Below are 21,656 nucleotides of genomic sequence, written 5' to 3'. Positions count from 1 at the left end.
TTCTCATGCCAAGGAAATCCTCTGTAGATTAGGGTACCCTGGAGATAATTGTAGTAAACTACACTTCCAATTTCCCATGTCTAATGTTGGTTCCTTAACGTTCACGAACTGTGAGTTTTGTGATGACTGTTTTTTTTTTTTTTGGCATAATTTAAGCAAACAATGCTACTGAATTAAATTGTGGTTCAATTGAGATAGACACAATGTAGTTTTTATGTTTTTTTTCCTAAAGGGGGTCAACATGGTATGTTCAGTTTGAAATCGATCAATCTTTTAATGCTAGAAGAATTAATATAACTTCTCCTAATAGCCATGATCATTGCCCACCAAATCACATTGAATGCTTACTATACACTAGGCTCTGGGTTCAGTGATAACATGCACTATCTCATTTATCAAAGTGTCTAAGGTAACTATTATCTCCATTTTATAGATGATAAATAGGACCGTAGAGAGTTCACAGTTACATAGCTTAAAAGTGGAAACAAGTTTTAATTCTACAGCATAAGATAATCACTCAAAACATAAGCTTGGATTTGCCTGTTTGAGTTTCTAGGTTGAGCAATTTTGGTTTCCAGACAGTTAAACTCCTTGAAAATGAGGAAAATTATATTGTATTTATTTCTCTACTATTTATTACATAATAGGGATGCAATTAACTTTTGTATCTCAGCCTTGAGTATATGTGTGTATTTACATGATTCAAGATTTCCAGCTCTGATTCTCAGCATTTTTCCATATTTATTTTACTTCAGGCTACAAATATATACCTTCATTTTATTACTGATCTTTCTTGTCCATGGTCCTGAAGCCCAGAAACTTCCATAAGGAAAAATGACAACAACAATAACAATACGGTGCCATATTCATCAACGATCAAGATAATTGATCCTTATCATATGTGATACCTAACACAGGTTTGTATTTCTTGAAATCTTACCCTAAATTCCCAATTTAAAAGCTGAGAAAACTTAGTAATAAGAAAGCAAAATAGCTGTAAATGTCATTAGCCAAAGACAGAAAGTTAGAGACTGACCAGAGACTCACACTTGGCTTGGAAATGAGCTGGGAAGAAGACCCAGCTGAACTGGCTTATTTTCATGGCCTTTAATGATGCTACCTTGCCTTTACTCTTAAATTAACAGAGAAAAAACTGTCATAAAAGATGAAAGGTTGAATTTTTAATCAGAATTTATCATCCATCATCACCAGCTAGAGAAGTGTGAGCCAGTTAGCCCAACCTAATTAACTTGCTGTGGTAGAGTGCTGGCTGTGATCCCAATAATCATACCACCAATGACTAGCATTTATTGAATGCTCACCGTGATCTTTATAAGCGTTATCCAATCTAATCTTCACTTTAGCCCATGAGAAGTAAAATTCCTATTACGTAGATGGAGCTCCTGATACACAGGGAGATTTAATTGCCCATTTCTCTTGGCATTGTTGAGGGTACATTGTTGAAGCCAGTGTCACCCCACAGTTTATACTCTTAGTCATTCTTCTGTATTGTCTGCAGACAATACAGAATCTGTCTTTGTTCAATACACCACTGTAATCTACTGGTAGCTAGCAAAATTGCAGGCATCATCACTTCCAAATACTGACTTTGTGAGTTCATCTAAGACACTGATAAGGAAAAAAATATTTCCATTTTGTTACCTTTGTGTAGATTTTTCCATGTGATCTCATGAATGACACCTTGAGTTCAATATTATTCTAAGAAAAATGCATTCAGCAAGAATTGTTTGTCATCACTTTTCAGGTGAGTATGTATGTATAGTGTAGACATAACTAATCCTTGATAGGGAACAATATGTCACTGACATAAATGACCTTGAGAAATTATTAAGGCTGCCTTATCTGGGCATTTATTTAATGGACATTTCCAAAACGAAGACAAAACAACACACTGTGCCTTTGATGATTCTTGAGACATCCAAAAGGGAAATATAACAGTAGTTCACTACTTCCATACCAGATGCTATACTATGTATTTCACATAATTTACTTTTAATTATCATATCCATTCTTCAAAAATATACATATATAAATATAATTTATTTGTATGTAACTAAAATGTTATAGTCAACGAATTATATAGAGTTAAAATCTTACTATTTATTTTGATTCTAAAACATCAAAAGGTAGTAACCACATCAGATGTTACAAACTGTCCAACCTGGTCCAAATGAATTGTATATTGCATGTGTACTCCAATATGTATTTTCCGCCCACAGTGTGTATTCTGTGGTTGTTAGAATTTGTTAACAACATTTAAAAATTTCACAAAGAAACCCAGATTTTCAAACTTTTGAAATAATAGTAATCTGGCAGTATTGGGCTGCACAATAATGTGTGTTTGTGTGTGTGTGTGTGTGTGTGTGTGTGTGTGTGTGTGTGTATTCTTTGGTATGTTTCTAGTTAGAGAAATAGTAAATTAATCAGTGTTAGTTTTTAAAATTTTTTTTTTCAACGTTTATTTATTTTTGGGACAGAGAGAGACAGAGCATGAACGGGCGAGGGGCAGAGAGAGAGGGAGACACAGAATCGGAAACAGGCTCCAGGCTCTGAGCCATCAGCCCAGAGCCCGACGCAGGGCTCGAACTCACGGACCGTGAGATCGTGACCTGGTTGAAGTCGGACGCTTAACCGACTGCGCCACCCAGGCGACCCGATCAGTGTTAGTTTTTAATAAAAAGTGTGGTGGTATAGTAGCCTCAAATATAAAACATACTCTCTTTAAGTTTTAGAGGTGTGTGTGTGTGTGTGTGTGTGTGTGTGTGTGTGTGTGTGTATACATATATATGTATATATTCCTCTTAACAAATGGGCTTAGGGTAATATACAGAGTAACTTTTCACAGTGTAGTGCAGAGGGAGGCAAGGCCCAGTGAAAGAGTTAGAAAGCATGAGTTTAATGATGGTTGTGCCTATTACTTGTTAAGGGGGCTTTGACAAGTGATTTAAATTCTGAATCCAGCTAGATTTCCTGAAATTGGACAAACTTACAGTCCTAGGTGTAGACCACTAAGTATATAGGAAACTAAAAATTAGATAATGCATATTATGGCAATTTGAGAAATAAAAAGTGAATAGCTTTAGTAGACTGTGTCCAAGATGATTACTGAGCATCAGACATGTCCCTCTGAAAGGCAGAAAACGATTAAATGAAAAATATAAAGCCAAAAAGAAACTCATAAAAAGGAATGTAGTCTAGTGGCAGCAATATACTAGAAAGTTTGAGGAAACCCTCTGAAGTAGAAAGGTGTTGGGATCAGACTGATAGGCAAAAAATACTGGAGAGGAAACTCTGAGACTTTTCTACAAAATCATTGTAGAAATAATTTTCTACAAAAGTGGTTAATAATGTGCACAGAGATGCTTCCAGAATGTTTATCACATCAGTATTTAGCACGGAATTTGGAAGCAAACTTTCACTCTCATCAAAATACGTTCTTTAATAAATCATGCCATGTAAATACTTTGGGACATTAATGAAACCATTAAAATGATATTGCAGAATTGTATCCATTAATATAAAAGCTGAAAATCACATTTTTAATTTATTCAGGAAACAGTTACTCAGCTCCTATTATGAATTGGGTAGTATTATGGGTGCTAAAATGCCAATGGTGATCCAAAACTATCATGACTTTAGCCCCCTTTGGGTTTATGGCCTGTTACATGAAAAACCTCAATCAAGTAAATATGCATATAAATGAATGTGAAGTTACAACTGTGAAGCACTGTAAAAATAAGTGTGGTCTTAGCAAACTATGCAAAAATGGTATCTGCTCTAATTGGCTTTCCTACAGTCTCTAGGATGGGAGACTTAAGAACTAACTGTGTGCATTCAGGGGTTAAGAATATAGGGGAGGTCAAGAAAGAAAAAAAAGGTTATATGGCTTTTTTTAAAACCTAGAAACGGAGGGGCGCCTGGGTGGCTCAGTCTGTTGAGCGTCTGACTTCGGCTCAGGTCACAATCTCGCGGTATATGAGTTCGAGCCCCGCGTCGGGCTCTGTGCTGACTGCTCAGAGCCTGGAGCCTGTTTCAGATTCTGTGTCTCCCTCTCTCTGACCCTCCCCTGTTCATGCTCTGTCTCTGTCTCAAAAATAAATAAACTTAAGAAAAAAATTAAAAAAAAAATCTCAATAGGCTTTAAAAAAATAAAAAAATAATAAAACCTAGAAACGGAAATAGGCATAGGTGGTTAGAGGTTAGAGAATAACAGTGATTGTGGGAGATGTTGAACTGGAAAAAAGGAATTATGAGAGATTTCTCAGCAAACATTAAATATTTCCTCTGTATTAAGCATTATACAGTTATTACATAAAATACTCTCAGAAACTTTTGAGGTAGATGAGGTAGATATGGCTATTTTCGTTTCTACAGATAACAACACTAAAATTAAAAATTTGCCTCTGATTACAGAGTCTTGGCAGGGCTGGGCTTTGCATCCAGATTGAATCTTATTCACTGTGTTATATTCACTTTTAAGACAGACCATAGGTCTATTTGAGATTCCAGACATTAAATTTCATCCTAAAAATAAGGTAAAACCATCAGCCTGTTGGCATTTACATACATTCCTCTGATGTTTGTGGTAAGGAGTTTTTAAGACAAGCAAGAAAGACTACAGCGAGATCAGTTACAAGTTACAATGCAGGGAAGAGATCATGATAGCTTGAACCAGAGAGAGGACAGTAAAAATGGAGAAAAGATGAAATGGTTAACAAGCAAATTAGATCGTCTTTGTGATTGGTTTGTTGCAGAGAAGTGTGAGGAAGGTGTTAAAGGGGTCTCAGATTTATGATGGGGTGCCTGGTGGCTTAGTTAGTTAAGAGTCTGACTCTTAATTTTGGCTCCGGTCATGATCTCATGGTTTGTGAGTTCAAGCCCCGCATTGAGGTCTGCACTGATAGTGCAGAGCCGGCCTGGGATTCTCTCCCCACTCTATCTTCGTCTCTCTCTTCTCTCTCTCTCTCTCTCTCTCTCTCTCTCTCTCTCTCTCTCTCTTTCTCTCTCAAAATAAATAAACTTAAAAAAAACAGAGGCATCAGATTTTGACTGATCAACTGTATGGAAGGAGAGACCCTTCCCTAAGATGGGTGACCCTGAACAAGGACCAAGTGGTTGATTGGTCCAGGTGGTTAATTTTCATCTTGCTGAGTGCTTTTGAAATATATAAATGTTGAAACCAAAGCAGATGAATATATAGAGCTGGAACTTGATACTAATAATTGGACTAGAGATGTAGATTGGTGACTCAGTTGTGGATGGTTGACAGTTGAAACTGTGGACTTAAATGAAATTACCTAGGGAAATATATTAATGGATACAGATACATGTAAATCAAATATTAAGAGTAATTGTTTCTCAGTCGGTATAAGTATTCTATATACTTTTTTTCTTTACCTGTGTCTATTTTTAATTATTTACTTTTTGTGTCAAGTTTTCATTTAAATTTTAGTTACTTAACATAGAGGGCAATGTTGGTTTCAGAAGTAGAATTTAGTGATTCATCACTTACATACAGCACCCAGTGCTCATCACAAGTGCCTTCCTTAATGCCCATCCCCCATTTAGCCCATCCCTTGTTTGCCTCCCCTAGTTTTAAAAAAGTAATCAGCATATCAGGGCGCTTGGGTGGCTCAGTCGGTTAAGTGTCTGACTTTCGATTTCCACTCAGGTCATGATCTCACAGTTCGTGGGATCAACCCCCAGGTTGGAGTTTGTGGTGACAGTACGGAGTCTGCTTGGGATTCTCTCTTGCCTCTCTCTCTGCCCCTCCCCTGCTCATGAGTGTGCATGCTGTCTGTCTCAAAAAAAAAAAAAAAATAGAAAAAAAACTTAAAAATGTAATCAATACATTGTTTTCTGTGGATCAGCCTTATTGAGATATAGAGAACAAATAAAATTGTAATATATTTGAAGTGTGTAACAAAATGATTTGACATATGAATACATTGTGAAAGAATTCCTTCCCTCCATCCTTTCATGGAGGAGAAACATCTATGTATTAATTAACACATCCACTGCTTCAAATTTACCTTTTTTGTTTGGTTTTGGTACACCTAAGTTCTCCCCTCTTAGAAAATTTTAATTATATAATAGTGTGTTATTGACTGTAGTCACCATGTTATACATTAGATCCTCAGAAATTATTCATCCTAAACTGAAAGTTTGCACTTTTTTTTACCAACCCCTCCTTATTTCCCCCACTCCACAGCCATTGACAATGAGCATCCTACTGTTTCTCTGCATTTAACTTTATTTTTTCAGATTTCATGTATAAGTGGTACTATGCAATGTTTATCTTTCTCTATTTGACTTATTTCATTCAGAATAAGGCCTCTAGGTTCCATCTGTGTTGTTGCAAATGGAAGGATTTTCTTCTTTTTTAAGGTTGTATAGTATTCCATTGTATATATTTGCCACCTTTTGTTTATCCACTCATCCATAGATGAACACTGAGGTTGTTTCTATACTTTGGCCTTTGTGATATAAAGGGGGATATGAAGAGATATAAAGATGTCTCTTTGAAACAGTGATTTAGTTTCTTTGATTATATACCCACAAGTGGGATTGCGGGATCAAGTGGTAGCTCTATTTTTAATTTCTTGTAGTGACTGTACCAGTCTACATTACCACCAACAGTGGACAAGGGTTCCCTTTTTCCATATCCTTGCCAGAATTTGTTATATCCTGGCTTTTTCATAATAAATACCCTAAAAGCCATGAGGTGATAACTCATTGCAGTTTTGATTTGCATTTTCCTGATGATTAGTGATGTTGAGTACCATTTTATGTGCTCATTTGCCATTTGAATGTCTTTGGAAAAATGGGTACTCAGATCTTTTGCCCCTTTTTAAAATTGGTGTTTTTATTGTTGTTACTGAGTTGTATGAGTTACCTATACATCTTGGATATTAGCCCCTTGTTAAGATATGTGGTTTGCAAATTCCCCCATCATTCCACAGGAATCAGACATTGTTTTGTTGGTGGTTTCCTTTTCTAGGCAGAAGATTTTTAATTTGATGTAGGCCCCCTTGTTTGTTTTTGCTTTTGTTGCCTTCGCTTTTGTTATCAAATCTAAAAATTCATTGCCAAGACCAGTATCAAGGTCTTGTAACTCATTTGTTTTCTTCCAGGAGTTTTAGGTTTCAGGCTTTATGTTCAGGTTTTCAATCCATTAAGAGTTGTTGTTGTGTATGGTATAAGATGGTGGTCCATTTTCATTTTTTTGCTTGTGGCTCTTGTGTTTTCCTAACACCATTCATTGAAGAGACTATACTTTTCCTATTGTATATTTTCAGCTCCTTTGTTGAAAATTAATTGAGCATAAATACATGGGGTTCTTTTTGTGCTATTTCTTTTCTATCGATTTTTGTGTCTAGCATACTATTTTTTTTTTTTTTGAAAGTTTATTGTCAATGCGGAGCCACATGCAGGGCTGGAACTCATGAACTGTAAGATCATGATCTGAGTCAAAAGGGACAGATGCTTAACTGACTGAGCCTCCCAGACTCCCCATAGCATACTATTATGATTATCATAGCTTGTAATATAGTTTGAAATTAGGAAGTGTGATGCTTCCAGCTTTGTTCTTTATCAATATTGCTTTGGGTATTTGTGGTCTTTTTTGCTTTCACTCAAACCTTAGGACAGTTGTTTTTTTATTTCTGTAAAAAAAAAAATGCCATCAAAATTTTGATAGAGCTTGCATTGAACCTCTTGATTGTTTTAGGTAGTACAGACATTATTTTTAAGTACGTTCCCCACCCAACATGGGGCTCAACTCATGATCATGAAATTAAGAGTCACATGCTCTGCCAACTAAGTCAGCCAGGTGCCCCAGTATTTTTAACATTGGTTCTTCCAGTTCTTGAGCATGGAATATCTTTCCATTTATTTGTGTCTTCTTCAATTCTCTCATCAATGCCTTGTGATTTTCAGTGTACAGATTTTCCTGTTTGGTTAAAGTTATTGTAAACATTGTATTATATTTGATGCTATTGTAAATGGGATTCTTTTTCCAATTTCTGTTTTTGTTTGTTCATTGTTAGTGCACAGAAAGGTAAATAGGGGTACCTGGATGGCTCAGTTGGTTGAGTGTCTGACTCTTGATTTTGGCTCAGGTCATTAACTCACAGTCATGAGATTGAGCCCTGCGTCAGGCTGCATGCTGAGCATGGAACCTGCTTGGGATTCTCTTTCCTTCTCTCTCTGCCCCTCCCTAATTCATTCTCTCTTGCTCTCTCTAAATAAATAGACATGTCAAAAAGAAGAAATGTAAATGTATTTTGTTTGTTAATTTTGTATCAGGCAACTTTTCTGAATTCATTTATTAGTCTAACAATTTTTGGTGGAGTTTTTAGCATTTTCTACATGCAATGTCATATCACCTGTAACAAAAAATTATACTTATTCCTTCTGGTTTGAATGCCTTTTACTTATTTTTCTTGGTTTACTTGCTCTGGCTATGGTTTCCAGCACTATTTTGAATAAAAGTGGCAAGAGTAGGAATCTTTGTCTTTTTCTGAATCTTAGAGGAAAAGTTTTCAATTTTCACCCTTGAGTATGATGCCGATTTGTGGGCTTGTCATTTATGGGCTTTATTGTATAGAGGTATGTTTCTTCTATACCCAATTTGTTTTAGTGTCTTTATCACAAAGTGATGTTGAATTTCATCAAATATTTTTTCTGTATCTGTTTAGGTGACCACATGATTTTTATCTTTTGTTAATGTGGTGTATCACATTTATTGATTTTCATATGTTGAACCATCCTTGCATCCCAGAAATTAATCCCACTTGATCATTGTATATGATCCTTTTAATGTAATATCCAATATTGTTTGAATATTTTTGTGAGAATTTTGCATCTGTGCTCATTAGGGATGTTGGCTTGTGGTTTTCTTTCCTTGTAGTGTCCTTAGCTGCTTGATAACACGGTAATACTGGCCTCATAAAATGAGTTTGGAAATATTCCCTCCTCTTATTTTTCATGGAAGAGTTTGAGAAGTTGGTATTAAGTCTTCTTTAAATGTTTGCTGCAATTCACCAGTGAAGCCATTTGGTCCTGGTCTTCTCATTGTTGGGATATTTTTAATTACTGATTCAATCTCCTTGCTAGTAATTGATCTGCTCTGATTTTATATTTCTTTCTGAAGAAAGAATGAATGTTTTCAGGAATTCATATATTTCATCTAGGTAAATGAAGTTTAAAAAATATTAAGGAAAAAAATTAAAACTTAAAATGATAGAATAAATATCATTGTACATCCTGCAAAGGGTAAAGGTGAGAGTTCAAGAATGGACCCAGGGTTTCATGTCTGGATTTAAGAGGCTTTTCTTATCTCATTCTTTTGCAGTACGTGTTCCATTTGGCTGATGACCATTTCCTCTGACTCTCTGATAGTATCATCTCCATCTAAACTCTGTCAAATATGTCACCTGACAGCAATGCAAGCTGTTGGCAGAACTCATCAACAAAGCTTGCATTCAGTTTCACTTACTCTTTGACAGAGTGTATATGATAAGCATCCTGTCACTTAGAATGCTGTTGTCATTTGCTGGTGTGCAGATTTAGTTGTCATGATGAAGTGAGCAAATTCTGGTAGTGGGTGAGCTAGACTCACTAAGTAGTATTTTCTGTCACAGTGTGTTTATCATGCACTATTTGCTGCATTCTTTACTAAGAAACTTAATTACTTAACAGCTCTAGATATATATCTTTGTGAGTTGTATATATGTGTGAATATATGCCAAGCTGTTATGTTGCATTTGACACATTTCTGCAAAGACACTGTGAGAAAAGGAAGGCAATGAGACCTTCTGTTTCTGTTTTGAGTCAGAAAAGCTGCCACTTAGTCATCATGTGGTTCTCTCCTATATTTCCATGAAAATAATATCAGACATAGTAAACCCATATTTTTAAATTTAATACTTTAAAATATACTGTCACTCTCCCAAAGCAAAACAAAACTTAACAAGCATGAACAAAATCTTCAAAATGTCAATGTAATATTGTGTTAAGTAATCGTATTTGGCTATGAAATACTTAATGCTTTTCAAATGAACTTCACTGAATACTTCTATCTCTAACAGAGTTTATTAAAATGCTCATTTTGATTACTTACAACTGTTGTATCAATTTAGTATTTCCAATAGTGGTTAGAGTAAGCACAATTTAATTAAATATCTTGGAGGAGGAAATTGATTTCAGAGCAAAAGTTGCTGTTTGAAATTACTTAATTGGACCTCAGATTTTGCTTGTTAATGGAGTTACCTTTGTATAGCCAATTGTAATAGTTTAAGCTATCCATGTGGCATAATGGATGTGTTCCTGTCTATAGAACTACAAATTTCAAGTAAGTCAAAACATAACAAGAAATCACCAAACCAGAGCACATAAATATTGTCTATGGATAGCAAAGCACATTTCATATTTATATTAAAAGTTGGAAACTCCATATAAATAGCCATGTTCCCAGGACATTCTTATATTCTCTGAATGCGGGGAAACTCTACATCTTGCTTTATTATGCCATCAAAACAGGTGGATGGGATTGATCTTCTAAAGATTAATTTTTAAATTGTTGTTTAAAGTTCTATCTGAAGTATGATAGACATCCTTTTTCTCAAGTTACATAAAATATGTTCTGGATAATCTGAGTTACGTGAAGATGTAAGATTCTAGGAATTTAAGGAATTAAATTGTATTTTTCATTTCAGTACAGATGATTTTTAGCAGAAAACAATTTTTGGCAAAAAATTATTTACCAGAGTGAGGTTAGGTTTCAGAGCACATGAAATCATTTATTTTTATTTATTTATTTTTTTTAAAGTTTATTTATTTTTGGGACAGAGAGAGACAGAGGATGAACGGGGGAGGGGCAGAGAGAGAGGGAGACACAGAATCAGAAACAGGCTCTAGGCTCTGAGCCATCAGCCCAGAGCCTGACGCGGGGCTCGAACTCACGGACCGTGAGATCGTGACCTGGCTGAAGTCGGAGGTTTAACCGACTGCGCCACCCAGGCGCCCCGCACATGAAATCATTTAGAAATAATTCTCTTGCAGTAAAGAAATTTGCTGATTCTTCCATTTGGAATTCAAACTTTTTTCCTTTTGTCAAGTTTATTGAGATGTAATTTACATACAGCAAAGTTCATTCTTGATAGTGAACATTTCTCACGTTTGTCAGATGCATATCACAATTAAAATATAGAAGAGTTCCCCAAAACTCTGTGTGGGCCCTCTTTGGTCACCTTCCATGATTATCAGTTCTTCATAGGAACTGACATGTTTTTGTCTATAGTTTTGCCCTTTCCAGGTTGTCATAAAAATAAAATCATACAATACATAGGCTTCTTTACTTAATATAATGCATTTGATTTTCATTCATGGTGTTGTATGTATCAATAGTCCTTTAGTTTTGGTGCTGAATAGCATCCCAGTGTATGGATATACCACAATTTGCTCAGCCATTTTATGTTTTTGTTTTTGTTTTTTGTTTTTTTTTTTTTTTGTAGGTAGTGTTCCTATCATGAACACTTACCATTCTATTAGCATTCTAAATATAATTTTGTGTACTTTTTTTTAAGGATTTTTCTAATAAACTCTCATTATTTTAGTCTCTGGAAAGAGGGAGCTTTATAAACTTATTATATTATTGTAAACATTTACATTTTAGTATTACATTTAATGAAAAATGAATCCTATTAGAAGAGATTATGTTGAAATCCTCAAGGTCTGGTAACACTTTATTGGTTGTACTTTTTGGGGGATACATTTTTGGTATCAAAATGTAAAAAATGTGAAACTATAGACATATAAAGACTATGAGGAGAAAACTCTGCAGTGCTCTAACACTGCTTATGGTTTGCTGGAAAAGAAATACAATGAGTACTTATTTCAATCTCTAATGTCTGTACACTCAGACTCAAGGATTGAGAACTAATGACTTAACCTGAAAGTTTTAAAAGTGAGATGAAAATTAGTTAAAATTTAATTAACTGAGTTGGGAGAAGCAAGCTGACGCTATGGAGTGTGGGATGAGAAAGATGATTCAGTATTCCAAACATTAAAAAAGAAGGATGAAAACTGTAATTTATTATTTGAACTCACTTCCTGGGAGTTCTCTACTTTTATTAGCCTATATACAACCGTGTTTGAAGTAGAATTAAAACTGAGACATTTAAAATTCTGCAGTAAAAAAGTTGCATGGGTGTGTAGACTAAAAAATAAATTACTTGCATATAATTAGCAATCTAAGTTTATGAAATACAGAAAAGTGGGGCACCTGGGTGGTGATTTCGGCTCAGGTCATGATCTTATGGTTCATGAGAAATAAATAGATGGTAGATAGATAGATAGATAGATAGATAGATAAAATAAATAAAGAAACATTGAAAAATTACAGAAATGTAACTCTAAACTCAGTAGCTTAAAACAAGAATGCATATTTTTTTTTACTTTTATTAAATCTATGTGAAAATATAGTAACATGCTTTCTACTTACAAATGAGTTTGCCTGTCCTATGACACACATATTTCTAATATTTTTGTTGTCATTACTCCTCACATATTCCCATGAAGAATTTCGAGTACCTCATTTATACTGCAATTCATATTAATATTTAAGTTTTTTTTTTAATTTTTTTTCAACGTTTTTTATTTGTTTTGGGACAGAGAGAGACAGAGCATGAACGGGGGAGGGGCAGAGAGAGAGGGAGACACAGAATCGGAAACAGGCTCCAGGTTCCGAGCCATCAGCCCAGAGCCTGACGCGGGGGCTCGAACTCACGGACCGTGAGATCGTGACCTGGCTGAAGTCGGACGCTTAACCGACTGCGCCACCCAGGCGCCCCTAATATTTAAGTTTTATTACAAGTTATATGTTGATTTAGAGCTAGAAGGGAGTTTAGAAAAGATCCTAATAAAACACCTCATTCTCCTGGGAAAAAAACAAAAACAAACAAAAAACAAAAGACAAAACAAAACCTCTCGCTTGAGTAGTTAGTGAACAGAAAAGTTCCAAGGTTATAAGAGCTCCAACTGTCAGTTCTGATGAACTTTTCCTATTCCTTATTGCATCACTAAGATACAATGAAAATCACCAGATATAATGTTCTGTACTTTTATTTGGAACAAACTCTTTCATTCAAGAAGTAGAGACATATTAAGTAAATCTGGCCTCTTGGTTCACTTTTTTTCTGTAATTCTCCTCTTGCTCTCTCCTCATACCCCCAGAGCCATTACTGTAGGTCATTCCCACCCTACCTCTTGTCAGACCAGTGGTTCTCATACTTTGGTGGCTGTAAGCGTCATCTGGAGAGTTAATGCACACAGAAGCCCAAGCTCATATGGACAGGACCTTTAGATTTGTACAAATTTTGTGTATGATTTTCATGCTCACTAAAGTTGCAGGCCTTAGAGTCCTATGTGTGCATCCGCATGGGCCCTTCCAGTCTTTCTCACTCTGCCTAATCAAGAGAAAATGCTTTGGTGGGCACAGTCTTTGTAATGCCTAGTCTATTTTTGTTGTTGTTGTCCTAAATCAGTGTCATTGGCACTCATTGGACAGAGTCACACTTTCTGCCTTAGTATTTAAGAACCCTGGCCCAACTTTCTAGCCTGTGTCCCTTTACTTCAGCACCACTGAACTCGTTACCTTTGGGAGGCAATATTAAAAGTGTGGTTTCAGCTCTTGAAGACTTGACTTAACATAGTTACTCTTAATAGAAGTTTTCTTGGCTTGCATTTTTTCTTTAGAAAAACAACAGCAACAGAGCTTTTTATGAGCTATGAATATACATAATATGTTGAGTCTAGGGATGAAGGCACTTGAGTTAATCTGTGGGTACTTATATGGCAGGCTCATCCCCAAAAGTGTCATGTTGTCCCTTTTCTGATTATTTTGCTGATGATGTATCAATTGACCCTTTGCTTTGAGTTTGCACATAATTCAATACCCAGGTTTGATTTCACAGACTCCCTGAAGCCTTTTATGGCTTCCCCAGTGTTATATATTCTCTTCCTCCTCTGCACATGTGTACAATGGTCATGTGGCCACTGTTATGAAAGAAATTCTGACATTGTGAGTGTATTTTCTACAGTATCCTCACACAAGGCAAATGAGCCAATTTTATTCCTTTTCATAATCACTGCACATGACAAGCTCCCTAAAATGCATATTGAATTCAGTGAATACACTCATTTTGAGCTCTTAATCTGTACAGCATTAATATTTCCCAATAATCATAATAACAGCTGCTGGTTCAGTAGTTAATGTGTACCAGCCTTATTAAGAATGTTATGCATATATCATTGGATATCCTTAGAACAACCACACTGAGATGTAGGTTTCTTAACTCCATTTTAAATACAGAGCAATTTGAGACCCAAAAAAGTTAAGTAACTTAATTTGTTACACTAGCTGTTAGGGACCAGAGCTGGGTCATAAATAGAGACACTTACTAACTTTATTGAAAGTGTCCATGATCATCTTAATATTGGCTGTAAATTACCTTTTTTTTTAAAAAAAATGAACTTAAAATGGCAAAGGCAGTAAGATATGAGTATCTTGACATATCTTAAAGGCTTACAATGAAATAATTTATTATGTAATACAAAATCAAAGGTGATCTTCCAAACAAGATCAAGGGTTATGATTGTGTTAGACCACGTGTGTGTATGTGCTTGTGTGTGTGTGTGACATTTGTCTATGTGCAATTCAACTGCAGTTAGACAGGTGGTATTATTTTCTCCAGTAAGTGCTTCCACTGTGCTTTCTGAAAGAAAACGGTCTGATTCCATATTTCAGGCACATTTTGTTATATAAAGAATCTCATTTTTATAAGACTGCTTCTAGGACGTCATCTGAAGATACAGCCCCGAATATGATTCTTAGTTCTGTCCCTTCCAACCCAGTACAGGCTAGACCTGACTGCATAGGCCTCTTTTGGGTTGCCGAAGTCTGTTATTTCCCACCCGCTTCCTCTGTTCCCTACTTTCCCTTCTGGTGTTCTATTTTATAGGGAACATTTCAATGTGAGTTCCCTCTGACAGTACATTTGATCGCTGTTAGAGACTTTGGGCATCCCCTCTAGGGTTTCCTGGCATAGAGACTCTGTTTCTGCCAAGAGCAAGTCCCAGCAGAGCCTGTCACAGATGGGAACCTTTCCCCAGTTTGCAACCCTCTTGTGGGTGTGCATAGGATCCTAATCTCCACGTAACTTCTATAGCATCCTCTGACTCAGGCAAAACTCATATATCTTTCCACACCCAATGTGGGAACACAGGCTCTCCTTTTCTCTATCCCACACACATATACCCTGTCTTTGTTCTTCTGTCTCTCTCTTGACCCTTCTCCTGCTACAACGGTAACAGGTGGCTTTGAAACAAAATTTCAGACATGAGATGTAAGGTAATCCACAAATCAGTAAGAAGTTTAGTGAAAGGAATGGGGGAAATGCTTTCATGTTACTTCAACCTTAAAGCAAGGGTTGAATTCTAGTGATGGGATGGAGTTGGAGAAATGGCTGGTTTGTTTTTTTTTTTCCAAATTCAGTCATTCCTCAGCTTTATTATCCAGATCAGTATTTATCATTTTTATCTCTGGGCCAAAGTAGGAAATGCATTATGCATCATAATTAAATTATCTGCCTCTATTCCTGTCTTCTATGCACACAGACCTCTGAAATAATTTTTTTTTAAACCTAATACTTTCCTAAGGGGCCTGAATGGCTCAGTCAGCTAAGCATACAATTCTTGATTACAGCTCAGGCCGTGATCTCACAGTTTGTGAGACTGAGCCCTGTGTAGGACTCTGAGCTGACAGTGTGGAGCCTGCTTGAGATTCTCTCTCTCTCCCTCTCTCTCTGCCCCTCCTCCACATGCATGCACCCTTGTGCACAAGTCCTCTCTCTCTCTCTCTCTCTCTCTCTCTCTCTCAAAATAAATAAATAATAAAAAACTAATACTTTTCTGTACTACATACCCTGCACTATAATTTTGGTTTCTATCAGTTTTCATGCATTCCTATCAGTTCATTCATTCCTATCAGTTTTCCAGACATTTATTTCATGGCCCACTAACCTGATTAGATAACCTTTGAATGGATCAAGTTCCACAGCTTATAAAACAAGGCTGTGGAAGGTAAAGACTAATAAACATGTTGGCCTTTCTCTCCCTGATACAATGGATTCTCAGATCAACAGCTGGACCTTTCTAAAATTTGCCCTGAAATTTTTAGAATCTTAATCTGCAGTAGTTTTCTCTGCTGTGATCCCTGCACTACTGGGGAACATTTAGAGCAAGGAAGAGCAGCGGTGTGTCATGGCATGTGCTCATCATGGCCACTTTGATTGGTGGGTGGCTGGGTGTGTGTATGTGTACTTATGTTTATTTATACAATTTTATTGTTTTCCCTGAATGTGACGATAATGTATACTCTGGAACTATTTTTGAAACATATAAATGAATAAATTACCCACTCTTACTCATACAGAGTAAGCACTATTTCAGATCTTTCTCAGACCCTAGACAGTACACGAACTCACTCATGCACCCTTGTATTTTAGTAGTCTTTTTATTTCTGCCAGGGCTTTCTTGATTCTAGAAGTTGCTCATCCTGGAAATATGACCTTGACATAAAAGGCAGCTCTTGCTCTGAAGTTTAAACTGGCATCTCCCTATTGCCTTGAAGGGTAGATTTATGCTTTCTTTGGGATAAGAACATGATCTTTAAACTCTATTAGCCTTTCTCTACCTCTCTCTCATTTAACATGAAAATGCTTAGGGTTTTCTTTCCAACTTTCTTTTTTTTTTTTTTTTTAGCTTTTATTGTATACTTGCTAATTTTATTCTCAGTGTGACCTGTCAGATATCCACAGGGAAAGGCAAATTGCTCCAGAAAACCCCTGTGCAAGGGGAAGTTCAGAAAACAGACCTCTCTTTGTAAGAATAATATGGGCTGGAAAATGGTTCACAGGGACACATAAAACCCTCTGGATACCGAGAGTGAAGGAGAGTAGACGTAATGATCTGGACAGGAAAAATAGTAATAAAGACTTTGCCTCAATCATTTTTTAAGTATTTATCATTTGAGTTATTGGGGTGTGGGTCTCTGGTTTCCAATTTGCAAAAGCAAGAATCCATAGATGGAGGGATACTGTCTGGAACAGACTCATTTAAAGCATTGCAATTCCATTTTAACATCAAGTTGCCTTACTTGATTATTTCAAAGCCAAGGATAGGATGCCAATTTCTGAGTGCCCCAGTTTATCCTAAAGTTGAAATGTAATGCTGTGACCCCAAGAAGTACATTTTGCGGGATGGCTTTGTCAGTGCTTGGTTTGGTCTCATGGGCAGTTTCTCAGTGAATTGTTTAAATTGCTAAGCACCAACTATCATTCCTTATCTCAAAACTAAAATTAAAGCTTTACTCTTGGCAAAGGAGTACACGAAAAAAACAACCAAAACAAAACCTATATGCATTCCCCCCTTTATACACACACACTCTCAAAGTTCTCTGTCAGTGTCCGTGATGACAATTGTAAAGGTCTATCAAGTATATTTGCCTGACACGATGCTAAACATTCTTGTTAAATCCTCAAAACAGTATTTTGAGATAAATATTATCATTTTTTTTTTACAAATACAATTAAAAAGATTCGAGAAGTTTCTTACTGATCTAACATGCTGGTAGAGCTTTCAACCCACGTTCTCAAGAATATCCTCTGGGCGTGTGCTAGTGTGCAGGTGCCCTTTGCTAGTTAATAGTAGATACCTTTTCAGACATCTGGTCAGAATCTTGTAGTTGTTTAGTAATAATGAAGAGGAAGATGAATAATGAAGAGGATCAGCTAATCCTTCAACCAAGTGATTTCCCTGGTCCTCTTATTTCCAGGCAACATGTTTGTATTAGTAATAACTCCCTAAGCAAGTGTCAGGGGCTCTCATTTGCTCTCATTTCTACAGCAGACTTTACTAACAGATTATAGCAGTCTTTCCAGTGGAATCCTTCATAAACAGCACTTAAGCCACCCATCAGCAATCAGTTGTGAGTGACATAAAAATTGAAACCGTTGTGCCATTCTGGCCTTCTCCCATCCAATGACTCTTCTACTCTGATGTTTGAAAAGTAAGTTTTGAATTTTTAACTTGAATCTGTAAGAGATAGGTTGATTTGCATCAGGCACTTATTAGGTGTTATGCAGAATAAGCTGGTCAACTCATTGGATATCCTTTGTCATGGAAGGTAGATTAAGTTGGCTTTCCCTATTAACAAAAACAACAGTAACATCTTAGTGTTACAATGAGTTAAGAATTTTAGGAAAGCGCATTACGCATTACATCTATATTCTTGATTTTAGGATTTGACTTGAACAACTTGAGTTGAAAAAGAAATCTCATTGTTTCCCTCACAACCCCTTAATGTATAGCATCTAGCAACAACCACCACAATAATTTAAGTTCATTTATGTATTTTTTAAAGAAAGAGATAGTGAATGAGTGAGGGTGGGGCAGAGAGATGGGGGGTGGGGGTGTGGGGAGACAGAGAATCCCAAACAGGCTCCACACTGTCAGCACAGAGCCCAGCATGGAGTTCCAACTCACGAACCCTGAGTTCATGACCTGACCTGAAATCAGGAGTCTGATGCTTAACCGATTGAGATGTCCCACAGCCACCACAATAATAATAAAACTTTCCTGCCTTCCTACTGTGAAGCTAAGGTCTTTACTGACTACTCCCTATGCACTCAAATGCAATTTTCACAAAAATCTTATGTATGAATAGAGCCAAAATAACTACAATTTAACCTTCGGTAATATAGCTAATAACTAGAAAATCCTGAGCTAAATACCAGATTGCTTCTCTGTCTTTAAAGCTTATTATGATACAACAGAGAACATAATGATAGTAACAACTTTTCATAGCAATGAGCTAAAATGAGCAGTTTTTCTAGTATCTCCAAGACTTTTTATGAACTGCATGTTTAAACATTTTGCTAGATTTTAATATTTTGATTATCCTTGGTAGCTGCAAATTTCCACTGTCTTTTTTCTTTTTCTTGAAAGAACACAACCCACCTCATCTGACATCCTCAGAATCTTGCTTTGTGCAGATTATTGATATAAAATAGTAATACACGTACTCATAAATATGTTCTTAGATATTGTGATTAGCAGTGAATCAGCAAGAGCTCATTGAACTCCCTCTCCTCCCCATCAGCACTGGTGATGTTTGTCCTGTGAATTCTGTAGTCCTGGCACCATAATGAAAGGTATATCCAAGCTAGCCTTCTGCCATCAGCCAAGCCACTTCCAGCTTCACTGACTTTTCATTAGACTTATTTTGGTTTGCTATTATATAGGAACACTTGATATTTTGGAATAGGACTGTCCTGACTTACATTTCATCTATCTGTTAATTGTTCGACTTCCATCAGATCAGCTAATCCTTCTGGGCCTCAAATTTTATCTTGAAAGCAGGGACGTTCTGGTCCTAAAGTTGTCATAAAAATTTTAATATATTCACGAGAGATTCCTTTGAACTTATGAGGCTCATTGACTATTATTACTATCCCAGGGACTACTATGAGGTAGGCAACACATGGATGTATAATTTTAAACAGTTAAAAGAACGTAAGACAAGTAAGACAAACTTGAAGGGACAATATTTAATAGAAAATTATTATTAATATTTATTATGTAAATCCTTAATGGTATTTGGTGACGTTTCTATAGCTTCACATGGACTTACTGTTTTTCACATAAATTATAATACGTATATACATATGTATATTCATATATATATGCATGCATACACATATGAGAGTGTGTGGGTATGTACGTAATGTTTTTTTGTGTTGTACTAACTACTGGGCATATATTTTGACTTCCAATTTACTGCAGGTAAGAGTTTTTACCAATGTTTTGGCTTAGTAATATATGGAAAATCATCTTGACAGCCTTTAGTATTAGTTTCTTGGCACCAGAATGCCTTATTGCTAAGCAGGTGACAACTATTTCTATTATAATTGTGGCAGCCTCCTATTTTTAGTACCAGTTTTGGTATAAGATCAATTACACACATTAATCCTAGTGATAGAACATCTTAGTGACTAAACTTATAAAGCCTGGTAGTTCTGTTAAAGTCTGAAAATAAAACTATGCTTAGGTTAGAACAAAACAACATAAAAAAAAAAACAGAAGTAAGGTTTAGCAAAAAATATATTTTTATTTCCTCAGATTTTCATGTAATTATATATTTTTTATATGTGCTATAGTAACAGAAACTGTAAAACTGGTCACCTGGTAAAGAGTTACATTTTGATAACAGAAGATGAGTGAAAAATCTCATCATAATCTTTGACTTAGTTAATGGCAGCTATGGAAAACAATATACATAAGTTAAAAGGCCATAACCCATGCCACCATCAAGTATTTGATTTATCCAAATTTATATCAAAAAGTCTATTAGCTCAAATGTTGACCTCTCTTCTTTTTTCCCTTCTTATTTTTTTCTTTACCTACTTCTCTCCTCGTAGTCACCAGAGAATGCTTGTGGGCAGTAAGATAAATATTAGGTGGTGTTTTCGAACAATAGCTATGCTTGGCTGGATGAGGATTTGTGCAAAAAGTAGTTAAATGTGTTGGCTAAAGTGGATAATCTATGGATCAAGATAATACTCGAGTTTGGTTTACTACTTATAGTATCTGTCTTATTATTTTGAAATTCAAAATTAGTTTTAAGAAAATATTTTAAGATTCAAGTCTTTAATGTGTTGGCTACTTACTAATGTATCGAAAGTGGCATTTTGAAGTAAGAAACTAAATGCCATACAATAAATAGATTAAAAGCCCATTTGATATTAAAAAATAATTCTGTGAATTTATTTTTATGTGCTTTAGTATCAGAACTGAAGCTTTGCGCAGTGGCAGTATCGTAGCAAATGAGGTTTATCTGAGGCGTGATTATTGCTAATAGTATCAAAACTGAAAATAAAGCCTTGTCAATCTATCAATATGTAAATAACTATATTAGTTATATATATGAATGTCCAGTATGATACACAGGTCTTTTAAAATCACTTCCACAATTGCTGTAAATTAAGCCATATTGATAGCATTTTTTTTTTTTTTTTTTTTTTTACCAATATGAAAGTAATATAAAAATGTTTCTGGAAAAAAAAAAGTGTTTCTGGGGGTGCCTAGGTGGCTCAGTCGGTTAAGTGTCTGCCTCTTGGTTTCTGCTGTGGTCACGATCTCATGGTTTATGAGTTTGAGCCCTGCGTTGGATTCAGCACTGACAATTAGGAGCCTGCTTTGGATTTTCTCTCTCTCCCTCTGTCTCTACCCCTACCCTGCTTGCATTCTCTCTGTCTCTCTGTCTCTCTGTCTCTCTGTCTCTCAATAAGTAGACAAACAAATAAATAAATAAACTTTAAAAGAATGTGTCTAGCATTATAAGAATTGCAATGGAGGGAGCCTGGGTGGCTCAGTTGGTTGAGCGTCCGACTTAGGCTCAGGTCACGATCTCACGGTCTGTGAGTTCGAGCCCCGCGTCGGGCTCTGTGCTGACAGCTCAGAGCCTGGAGCCTGTTCCAGATTCTGTGTCCCCCTCTCTCTCTGCCCCCCCCCCC

At 36.1% G+C, this 21,656-nt stretch overlaps 1 protein-coding gene and 1 pseudogene across 3 annotated transcripts in view; both read left to right on the top strand.

Moving 5' to 3' along the window:
• DPP10 (dipeptidyl peptidase like 10) overlaps positions 1 to 21,656 on the top strand; it is a 1,330,293-nt gene that overhangs the window by 778,225 nt on the left and 530,412 nt on the right. The window lies entirely within an intron of this gene.
• LOC121031195 (uncharacterized) lies at positions 20,938 to 21,093 on the top strand (annotated as a pseudogene).

This window comes from Herpailurus yagouaroundi, unplaced genomic scaffold, assembly GCF_014898765.1.
Source record: "Herpailurus yagouaroundi ecotype Mexico unplaced genomic scaffold, PumYag 140, whole genome shotgun sequence".
Taxonomy (NCBI): Eukaryota; Metazoa; Chordata; class Mammalia; order Carnivora; family Felidae; genus Herpailurus; species Herpailurus yagouaroundi.
This window is presented reverse-complemented; position numbering and strand designations above follow the sequence as displayed.